Raw genomic sequence first — 8337 nt, 5'->3', positions numbered from 1 at the left:
TTAGACACAGGTGTTTGGTTGAACAAAATGGCATAAGTGATATTTGTGTATTTCATTTAACTATCAGAGAGGATGATAGTCTAATTTTAGAATACGAAAATAGCTCTTTTCAAATGCTAGCCAATTGTCGTAGCTTCGTCATCCGGAACGGATTAAAGTACCAGCAGTGTTGTACCTAGAGGATATAGAGAACAGTGAACCTAGGAACACATGATATTTTTTGGTCAGTACTTCAGTCTAGCAACTGATTTTATAGTCACACGAAGGAATGCACGATAGAGACCTCCATAAGCAGTTTCCGCCATTTTCTACAGTTTCCTTTTGTTACTAGCGGCATATGTAAATATTTTGTATTCTATACATTCAAGTGTTATATACACTCCTGGAAATTGAAATAAGAACACCGTGAATTCATTGTCCCAGGAAGGGGAAACTTTATTGACACATTCCTGGGGTCAGATACATCACATGATCACACTGACAGAACCACAGGCACATAGACACAGGCAACAGAGCATGCACAATGTCGGCACTAGTACAGTGTATATCCACCTTTCGCAGCAATGCAGGCTGCTATTCTCCCATGGAGACGATCGTAGAGATGCTGGATGTAGTCCTGTGGAACGGCTTGCCATGCCATTTCCACCTGGCGCCTCAGTTGGACCAGCGTTCGTGCTGGACGTGCAGACCGCGTGAGACGACGCTTCATCCAGTCCCAAACATGCTCAATGGGGGACAGATCCGGAGATCTTGCTGGCCAGGGTAGTTGACTTACACCTTCTAGAGCACGTTGGGTGGCACGGGATACATGCGGACGTGCATTGTCCTGTTGGAACAGCAAGTTCCCTTGCCGGTCTAGGAATGGTAGAACGATGGGTTCGATGACGGTTTGGATGTACCGTGCACTATTCAGTGTCCCCTCGACGATCACCAGTGGTGTACGGCCAGTGTAGGAGATCGCTCCCCACACCATGATGCCGGGTGTTGGCCCTGTGTGCCTCGGTCGTATGCAGTCCTGATTGTGGCGCTCACCTGCACGGCGCCAAACACGCATACGACCATCATTGGCACCAAGGCAGAAGCGACTCTCATCGCTGAAGACGACACGTCTCCATTCATCCCTCCATTCACGCCTGTCGCGACACCATTGGAGGCGGGCTGCACGATGTTGGGGCGTGAGCGGAAGACGGCCTAACGGTGTGCGGGACCGTAGCCCAGCTTCATGGAGACGGTTGCGAATGGTCCTCGCCGATACCCCAGAAGCAACAGTATCCCTAATTTGCTGGGAAGTGGCGGTGCGGTCCCCTACGGCACTGCGTAGGATCCTACGGTCTTGGCGTGCATCCGTGCGTCGCTGCGGTCCGGTCCCAGGTCGACGGGCACGTGCATCTTCCGCCGACCACTGACGACAACATCGATGTACTGTGGAGACCTCACGCCCCACGTGTTGAGCAATTCGGCGGTACGTCCACCCGGCCTCCCGCATGCCCACTATACGCCCTCGCTCAAAGTCCGTCAACTGCACATACGGTTCACGTCCACGCTGTCGCGGCATGCTTCCAGTGTTAAAGACTGCGATGGAGCTCCGTATGCCACGGCAAACTGGCTGACACTGACGGCGGCGGTGCACAAATGCTGCGCAGCTAGCGCCATTCGACGGCCAACACCGCGGTTCCTGGTGTGTCCGCTGTGCCGTGCGTGTGATCATTGCTTGTACAGCCCTCTCGCAGTGTCCGGAGCAAGTATGGTGGGTCTGACACACCGGTGTCAATGTGTTCTTTTTTCCATTTCCAGGAGTGTATTAAAATTACTTTGAATATATAGTTAATTCTTCAGTTACAGAATTTTGTGGCAAGTATATTTCTACACATTTTTAAAACTAGCTATATAATATGTTGACGGTAAAGTCGTATTTCGTCGGTCGTGCACCATCTTGTGCCTTGAAACAGAACATTGGATATTCACAAATTAACTGAGTTTCGTTAATGTCTTATCTATTTTACCTGTGTAGAAAATGGAAATTTTTTTTAATTTCCAATAGCTTAAATTTCAAAATGTATTTAACTCGTAACCTATTCCTGAAAATACTTCTGCTTAATTCGATTTCACTTAGTTATTATTGGTGTGCAGTAGAGCAATATGTAAGGGATAGACGTGACAAGATTTCCTCCGTTGCAACGCTTTTAAATGTCAATCGAATATTTGTTGGTAGGTACATGACTAGGATGTATCTTGCAACACGTTTTTGCATTTGGAAAAAATTTAACTCTCCGGAGTAATTTTTGTAATTTCAAAAAATGACTGCATTACCTGAAAAGTGAACGCTATCATTTAAAATGGAATAAGAAAACATATTAAAATTCTATTACATAGCTGGCTACAGTCTGAAAAGTGTCCCAGGGTAGGTACAATACTCTCCCCTACTTGCAGATGCGGAAACTGTTCGCTTATCCGCGCAGATTTCTACACTTTACTCAATACTAGGTGGAGAAAACAACCTAGAGGATAAGGAACAACGAATCAAACGAAAGTTTCCAAGCAACCGTGTGTCAGGAAAGCACCGTTGTGGATTTACGGCCATAAAACGACAGCTAATCAGCGGTGTGCAGCCGGAAGTGATTGCACCTGTTCCAGCTAATAACAGCTATGCTAAATTCCACAGTTAGTGTTTAAATAAATCTAAGCTAATGTTTTCAGGTGAACAGTCAAATGTAAACAAGTTTACATTTCTGTTCGTGGCTGGTTACCTTAGTCACAAATTTTCTGAGAAATTAACTGTAGTTTGCTTGACTGCTACAGCGACTATGCTGAGAGTACAATAATGCCACTAACTTGTTGAGATAATAAGGTGTCTTGCAGAAAAAGAATTGCTGTAAGATAGTCGAGATTTGCTACTGTAAGACGAGATGTTGTTACTGATGAAATCTAAAGACTACATGTTTTAATTTTTACTAATGTGCAGGGATAGCCGGAATTAACCTTTATTCCAACAGAATTAACCTTTATTCCAACAAGTGATCAGTTAGATCATTAAGTGCGAAATAAGGCAATGGTGAAACAGAGAACAGAAATTAAATTTTAAAAACTTGTTTTTTTCTCAAATCTCATTTTTTAAAACGAATACTCAAAATTTCTGCCCCCTACATCGCTACAAACTTAACGTCGTTTACACAGCTTAGTCGGACAAAACCGTACTGCCCATCACACCGTTCTAAACACATTCTGCAAGCGGACAATCGGTTGACCTTGGTAGTCTAGCGTGAAAGCACATGCCTGCAAACCAATAGATCACGGTCGGATTAAGGGTATTTTTAAGTCTTCCTTTAACCTAGCCTTCACCTCACAAAGATGTGTAGATTCGTCAGAGACGACAGACACATGATTCGGACTCCATGTTAAACCGTAGGTCCCCTGTCCCAGTTGAATGACTGGGGTAGGGTAGGGCTACACAAGTCTCTGAAGTGACTTAAAGGACTTGCACAAGGTCATCCAGCTACACTCACAAGGAGTGGACGCCTAATCGTCATCGCTGAATTCGTCCAAATGTGTAGTACATGTAGGGCGTGGTGAAACAAGGAAGTGCCCCAAGTGGAAATTCCAGATGGCCAAGCGTTTGGGTTCAAACGGTTCAAATGGCTCTAAGCACTATGGGACTTAACATCTGAGGTTATCAGTCCCCTAGACTTAGAACTATTTTAACCTAACTAACCTAAGGACATCACACACATCCATGACCAAGGCAGGATTCGAACCTGCGACCGTAGCAGCAGCTCGGTACCGGACTGAAGCGCCTAGAGCAGCTCGGCCATAAGCATTTAGGAAATAAAATGAATTTTGATACGGATCTATCACCATGTGAACCTTAGTAAGTGTCCCTGTGACAGTGTGTTTGAAAGCTGTGTTTGGCACAGCGGTAAGAGATCTGATTCGCATAAAAAGGGTTGCAGATTGCACTCCGCCCAATAGCAAATATTTTTGTGCTCCTTGACAATGGGTACACTACTGACATCACAATTAACCACAACATTATATAGGTTATTTTATTAATTTATGTAAGCACAAAAAGTATAGGCATAGGATGAAATGCGGGACTGCAAACATTTAAAAAGGGATTGTAGTTAACGCGTACACGGGAGCGTCGTGTACGTAAATCGATACTTCCATTCTTTTGCAATTGATCAATTACATGTACCGGGGTGATACTCATCAAAGAAAGAGGGGAAGCAATAATTTTGACCGCATCTTGCGCACGTTACAAACGCCGCCTTTTTGAAGTGACATGGTTTTTTTAAATGTCTCCTTAGAAAAACGAACTTGATTGACATTCCGACAACAGCTTCTTTCATTGCACAGTCCACGCATAACGCAGCATGTCGCTGAATACGTGCGAGGATAGCTGGTGATGTATAATGTAATGTAATGAGGTAAGTGCAGTTTTGACGTTTTTTAATTAGGTTTTTTACCTGACGATAAAAGTAGACATCGTAGGGTTGCACTAGTGGCGTACATTTGGGCGGGATTACTTTGATACTGCACGTTGGCAATCCCTCTTCATCTTGGAACGGTTCGTCATATATTTTCCAAGGAGCACAAAATTATTTCCCCGTAAGTAACGTCGAAGCCGCGCCCCCGTTACCACGAATCCGTTCTCTTACCGCTGAGCCAAACACTACTCCGTGTCACACGTTCACTGGGACAATTAATAAAGTCCACATGGTGGTACATCCGTATCAAAATTCCTTTTATTTCCTAAACGCTTGACCATCTGAAGTTCCCACTTGGGTCACTTTCACGTCTCCCCACGCCCTACATGTACCATGAATATGGAGGAATATGGCGATGACGAGTAGGCGTCCTCTCCTTATCAGTTATTACACTGAGGAGCCAAAGAAACAGCCTAATATCTCATAGGGACCCCGCGAGCACGCAGAATTGCCGCAACACGACGTGACATGGATTGGACTAATGTCTGAAGTAGTGCTGGATGGAACTAACACCATGAATCCTGCAGGGCTATCCATAAATCCGTAGGAGTACGAGTGGGTAGAGATCTCTTCTGAACAACACGTTGCTAGGCATCCCAGATATGCACAATTATGTTCATGTCTGAAGAGTTTAGTGGCCAGCGGAAATTTTTGAACTCAGAAGAGTGTTCCTGGAGCCACTCTGTAGCAATTCTGGGCGTGTGGAGTGTCGCATTGTACTGATGGAATTGCCCAAGTCCGTCGGAATGCACAATGGACGTGAATGGATGCAAGTGATCAGACAGGATGCTTATGTACGTATGACCTGTCGGAGTCGTATCTAGACGTATCAGGGATCCCACATCACTACAACTGCATACGCCCCACACCATTACAAAGCCTCCACCAGCTTGAACAGACCCCTGCTGACAAGCACGTCCATGGATTCATGAGGTTGTCTCCATACCCGTACACATCCATCCGCTCGATACAATTTGAAAAGAGACTCGTTTGACCAGGCAACATGTTTCCAGTCATCAACAGTCTAATGTCGGTGTTGACGAGCCCAGGCGAGGCGTAAAGCTTTGTGTTGTGCACTCATTAATGGTACACCAGTGGCCTTCGGCTCCGGAAGCCTGTATCGATGATGTTTCGTTGAATGGTTCGCACGCTTACACTTGTTGATGGCCCAGCATTAATATCTGCAGCAGTTTGCGGAAGGGTTGCACTTCCGTCACGTTGAACGATTCTCTTCAGTCGTCGTTGGTTTCGTTCTTGCAGGATCTTTTTTCCGGCCGCAGCGAAGTCGGAGATTTAATGTTTTATCGCGTTACTAATATTCACGGTAAACTCGTGAAATGGTCGTACGGGAAAATCCCAATTACATCGTTAACTCGGAGATGCTGTGCCCCAGCGGTCGTGCGTCGACTATAACACCATGTTCAAACTCACGTAAATCTTGATAACCTGCCACTGTAGCGGCGATAACCGATCTAACAACTGCGCCAGACACTTGTTTTCTTATATAGGCTTTGCCGACTGCAGCGCCGTGTTGTGCCTGCTTAGAAATCTCTGTATTTAAATACGCATGCCTGCACTAGTTTCTTCGGCGCTTCAGTGTATTATTAACGGACAAACTTCCGTGCACCCGTCGCTTGTTGCCCGTCGTTTTATGGCAGTAGTTCCACAACAGCTTTTTTCCGACCTATTGTTATCTGGAAATGTTTTCACGATTTCACATTCGATACTCTGCTTTGCCCTCAGTATGGGAGCGAAAAAAAGACTTGCTAGAAATTACACACTGGATATCTGTCCGAATTTTCAAAAAAAAAAGGAGTCGGGAATGGACAAAGGTGATACAGAATTGATCAGCCTGAGGTCTAGTTTTGCGAGAAAGATTTAATAGCTTGAAAGTAAATCAGCGTAATTAAGAAAAACCCAGTTAGTGATCTGAAAGATAACTGAAATATTACGGGAAGATGTGAAACGTAAATGAAGTGCTATATCAACGAAGTGTCAAAAACTGTCAGATCACAACGTAAACTGCCGGCCGCGGTGGTCTAGCGGTTCTAGGCGCTCAGTCAGGAACCGCGCGACTGCTACGGTCGCAGGTTCGAATCCTGCCTCGGGCATGGATGTGTGTGATGTCCTTAGGTTAGTTAGGTTTCAGTAGTTCTAAGTTCTAGGGGACTTATGACCACAGATGTTGAGTCCCATAGTGCTCACAGCCATTTGAACCTTTTGAACCACAACGTAAACTGAAACTTATCCGCTTACCCTTGATCTACATGCTCTTAATAATAACAGAATAGCGGTAGACACTTACGTATACCATACTTCTTGTTTTCTGAACAAAATTTGAAAATTTAAAACAAATTGAAAAAAATTTGTTAAATTTTTTGTGAAATGATTTGTCTAAAGTAAGGAATGAAATAGATTACAGAAACATTTGACGCTTATTTAAATGATTCTCTAAGTCATATACAGCAACTGAGATGCTCATATGTTAATGCCGTAAGGGGAGTGAAATTCCGTCAGATTAATATCCGATATCCCTCTTTAAAATTCTAAGAGTCTAACGGAGAAAAAACGGCAAGTGCCATACCCCGCTTTCGCAGGAACTTCGCTCAGTGGAAGAGGTCTCGAAATAAGCGAAAACGTTCTCGGCTTTTACGTACATATACGACCGTTTCTGAGAAAATGAACGAGGTACTTTACGTGTCTTTTAGCTATAAATAGTTCAGCCGAAGAGGTGATACAGTCGCTACTTTTTTTATATTTGTTTTTCATTTACCTACTTAAGTCCGTAAAAGATTACTACACAAATGTTTTCCAATGTATAGTGAAATGACTTTTTACACATTCATCTACTAATTGTATGTCTGGTGTATGAATTAAAAAAGGATAAAAAAAGAATGATATTATTTGAAATTCCTTTCGGTGAAATTTCTGTAGTACATCTTCATTCATAATCAACTAAAAGTGCCACTTTTCGGTAAAGTGATGCATTATGTGTCGTTTGCCACGAAATTATTGCCAACGCATGAAATATTCAGTAATGTTAACGACGTTTCTTTACCGAGTGAGATTCATACGAAGAAAGTTACCTTCGCGTGATGCTCGTGGTGTTCGGAATTTCTATGTTTCGGATGTTTCTACGATCGACATCATGCAAGAAAATCTCCCAAATCTTCCCGAAGAATATAAATAAAACACAAGAATAAAATATAAGAATTCATGTAAAAAAGAAATATAATAATGAGAATTTAAAAACGTAACCCCTGAAAATGTCATACGCATGCATACTATGGTATAATAAACGTGTCACAATAACTGTGAAACCCAGTTTATTTTTACGATTAATACAACGCTCTTGTGTCCCATAACTTGACAAGAAACATCTGTATAGTAACCTTCTATGGACATAGGTAGATTGAAAAATAAATAAATAAAAACGATGGTAACGACCGCTGTTCGAAAGCCTAGAAACATTCAATCCACGGCGGTGGCTCGATCAGTGTCCATGCTTTCGATCCACAGCACACATGTGAAGAGCGCGGATTAGATTTCGAACTGCCGGTGTTTTCGGTATCCATATTGGCTGTCATCAAGAAGAGCATTACGTTCAGTGTCCACAGGGAATGGACTCAGAAGACGTACAATTCAGCTAATGTGTGTTGTGAGTGATCTAGGGCCCTAAATGTGTGGATCAGTTCTAATTCCATTTCTGTAGTTCGTTGTGACCAACACTTTATTCCAATGGGAAATCACATCAAAATTGCGGACAGCGATAGCCCTATGGGTGTTCTACACGAACAATCCAGTCCATTTGTCTGTTAAGTTCATTTGGTAGGATTTTCCGGTCGTAGTTTTC

This window comes from Schistocerca nitens, chromosome 1, assembly GCF_023898315.1.
Source record: "Schistocerca nitens isolate TAMUIC-IGC-003100 chromosome 1, iqSchNite1.1, whole genome shotgun sequence".
NCBI lineage: Eukaryota > Metazoa > Arthropoda > Insecta > Orthoptera > Acrididae > Schistocerca > Schistocerca nitens.
This window is presented reverse-complemented; position numbering follows the sequence as displayed.